The following is a 3,490-nucleotide window of genomic DNA, read 5'->3' as shown; positions in this document are numbered from 1 at the left end:
ACAGAGAGAGTGAGAGAGACAGAGAGAGAAAGAGAAGGAGCAATAGAGAGAGGGAGGGAGACAGAGAGAGAGAGAGAGAGAGAGAGGCAGACAGACAGACAGACCGACAAACAACAGACAGAGACAGACAGCGACAGGTCGTGTCTTCACCAAAGAATATGCTTCGTATAACATGACTGTGCAATACTTCCAAAAAGAAAGCAAAGTATGTGTTCCTTTGAAGAAACGATGATACACATATCAGCACAAGGGGTAACTATTTTAATTTTTAAAAATATGGAGGGGGCACCCGGATTTGAACCAAAGACCTCTCGATCTGCAGTCGAATGCTCTACCACTGAGCTATACCCCCACACGTAACATCCGACTCAGAATTCTGATAGTTTGAAAGTGGCTTTAGCATAATTATAAAGAACGAGCAATAATGAATAAATGAAATACTTTGTGAATTAATTTTGCAATTTCAAGAACTCAGAACGAGACATCCTTATAAAGATAAAAAGACAAAGGGACATAAAGAAAAAATAGAGAGAAAGGGAGAGAGAGAAAGACAGAGAGAGAGACAGACAGACAGACACATAGACAGAAAACAAACAAACAGACAGAAACAGAGAGTGACGAGTCGTTATATACTTCAAGAAAGAACGATATGCATTCCTTTGAAGAAAAGATGATACAAAATAATATCAACACAAGGGGTAACTATTTTTTTTGTAAAAAAAAAATCTACATTATGGACAGCATCAAATTGACAAACAAAATTGAAATCAGGGGGCACCCGGATTTGAACCAGGGACCTCTCGATCTGCAGTCGAATGCTCTACCACTGAGCTATACCCCCTTACATGATTTGATTGATATTCTCTTAATTAACAATCTGTGATTTCTGAGAGAATCATTTAGGGAATATGGATTATAAACTCCAGCTGACGGAATACAATATTGTTTCTAATCGTCGAAAACTATTAAGATCCACTAATCCTCTCATGAAAAGATGAACGGAGAAAGGGGAGATATAGCAAGATTGAAAAATAAACAAAACAGAACAAAAAAAGAAATTTGATATCTATCAATTCAATTCAATTCAGTTTATTCATCTATCGTCAGAAAAAAGCATTTATTAATTTTAATGGGAAACAAATTATAAAAGGTTCTGCATTATGGACAGAATCAAACTGACACACAAAAGTTAAATCAGGGGGCACCCGGATTTGAACCAGGGACCTCTCGATCTGCAGTCGAATGCTCTACCACTGAGCTATACCCCCTTACACGATTAGGAGGATATTCAGTTAATTATCAATCTTTGATTTGTGTGAGAATTAAGGGAATATGGATTACAAACTCCAGCTGATGGAATACAATATTCAACAAACCTCTCATGTGACACTTCAATCGTCTATTGATAAAACAAATATTAACTCGGTTAATGCTTCATTGTTTATATATAATCAACAACTCAACAACTACAAAACATGTGGAAGAGTATTATGTTTTTTTAAATATATTTGAAAAAATAATTCATTTGACTGTCATTATAGTAATTACAATTATTTATAATCGCCGAATGCTATTTAGATCCCCTAATCCTCACATGAATAGATGATGAGAAGGGGAGGCAGCAAGATTGAAAAAAAAAACAGAACAAAAACAGGTATTTTATATCTATCGATTCAATTAAAATCAGTTTATTCATCTATCGTCTGCAAAAAGCATTTATTAATTTTAATGGAAACATAATTATATAACGTTCTGCATTATGGACAGAATCAAATTGACACACAAAAGTTAAATCAGGGGGCACCCGGATTTGAACCAGGGACCTCTCGATCTGCAGTCGAATGCTCTACCACTGAGCTATACCCCCTTGCACGATTAGGAGGATATTCCGCTAATTAACAATCTGTGGTTTGTGTGAGAATTAAGGGAAATGGATTACAAACTCCAGCTGACGGAATACAATATTCAACAAACCTCTCATGTGACACTTCAATCGTCTATTGATAAAACAAATATTAACTCAGTTAAGAGCAAATACGAGTGTTTAACAGTCGTGTGCTCACAAGGATAGAAAGTTAATGCGCAGTTTATCTATAAAGATAATAACATTAATATAAATCTCAATCATACATGCAGTTTATTCCTACAAACAAAAAATTGGCATTAAAGCAGGTTATGCTGCTTTATGCAATATTCCTCTTTCTTTCACCTCTTTCACCGATTGCATGATTTTTTAAGCCTATACCGTATGTAATATTACTCCCATTTCATTCTTTGACTAGAACAATTTTCACTTTTAATTTAAAATTTGATTTTTTAAGTCATATTTGCCGCAGTATTAAATGCAGTGAAAATTTAAGTAACGATAGTGATAATTACAAATAAACTGTAAACGCGTATAGGCCCTACAAAATTTAGTCGAGTATGGGAAATAGCGGAGAAGGGGCGGCGAGGGATACGAATAATAATGCAGGATTTTACTCTGTAACTTCAAAATTATTTATATCGTGTAGCCTTTTCTCGTTTATATAATGGTTTGTAACACTAAAAAAAAAAGGCTACATAATTCTATTATTATTATTATTATATTTTCATAGTTATAAGACGCCGCGCCGCGCCGTGCCGTCCTTACGTTTACAGTTTAAATATTGAAAGCATTTAACCTTTTTTAACAAGAGGTCTTGAAGAAGTAGAAGTGAGCTACCCCAATCGAACTGGGGCAGTCAGGGAAAAGCGAGATAAAATTCATAAAAGGGTAAAATCACAATTTGTATGATTGTCCCAAAGGAAGAGCTGAAGATATTAAAGCTAATAAATTACTTTGAAATATAGGACACCTTTTTAAAGTCGCTTGTAAAACTGAAAACAAAACTAAAACTTGTAAAAGAAAATATTGGATATACTGATGAACCGTTTGTTGTCAGTTTTATATAAATTTCAACATTTTTTTCTCGATAACCATAATTGGGTTTATACGTATACAAGGTTGTTCGAAGCATTTTGAATAATCTGTAAACAGGAATTTCCTGATATAAGCCTATAATACATTTAATAGTATTTAATATATTTTTTAGAAATAATGTCTATGGATTATGATATTACAAAATTCACGTTCCTAACATTAAACATACACAAAACGTAAAAGGCAAACAAAGGGACGAGAGTCCCTGTTCACCCCATAAGGGGAAAACAACAACATACCCCCAATATTTTCATCAGAAAATATATGGTATTGATAGTGAACGCAGAAAGGGAGAAAACAAATTGATTTTTTTAAATTAAAAAAAAAAAAAAAAAAAATATTTTTTTTACAAACAGAAAGAAGTGATGATTAAACATAAAGCTAAAATCGTGTTATATCTATCGATGTGTCTTTGAACTTAAATAAATATTTAGACTTTTTGTATGATTATTTAAACAAATGTATAAAAGGTAAATTCATTTTTTTTTTGCCCCACTATTTCTACATCTCAGTTGCTTTATTCCGATC

General features: G+C 33.3%; 4 non-coding genes across 4 annotated transcripts; all 4 read right to left on the bottom strand.

The window, feature by feature from the left end:
- Positions 1–280: 280 nt before the first annotated feature.
- Positions 281–352, bottom strand: TRNAC-GCA. Its single transcript has one exon. It is a non-coding gene; the product is annotated as a tRNA-Cys (tRNA).
- A 417-nt stretch (positions 353–769) lies between these two features.
- TRNAC-GCA lies at positions 770–841 on the bottom strand. The gene has a single exon. It is a non-coding gene; the product is annotated as a tRNA-Cys (tRNA).
- A 355-nt stretch (positions 842–1,196) lies between these two features.
- Positions 1,197–1,268, bottom strand: TRNAC-GCA. The gene has a single exon. It is a non-coding gene; the product is annotated as a tRNA-Cys (tRNA).
- A 527-nt stretch (positions 1,269–1,795) lies between these two features.
- On the bottom strand, positions 1,796–1,867 carry TRNAC-GCA. The gene has a single exon. It is a non-coding gene; the product is annotated as a tRNA-Cys (tRNA).
- Between the last annotated feature and the right edge of the window lie 1,623 nt (positions 1,868–3,490).

Source organism: Strongylocentrotus purpuratus, unplaced genomic scaffold (genome assembly GCF_000002235.5).
Source record: "Strongylocentrotus purpuratus isolate Spur 01 unplaced genomic scaffold, Spur_5.0 spur5_scaffold_9, whole genome shotgun sequence".
Classification (NCBI taxonomy): Eukaryota; Metazoa; Echinodermata; class Echinoidea; order Camarodonta; family Strongylocentrotidae; genus Strongylocentrotus; species Strongylocentrotus purpuratus.
This window is presented reverse-complemented; position numbering and strand designations above follow the sequence as displayed.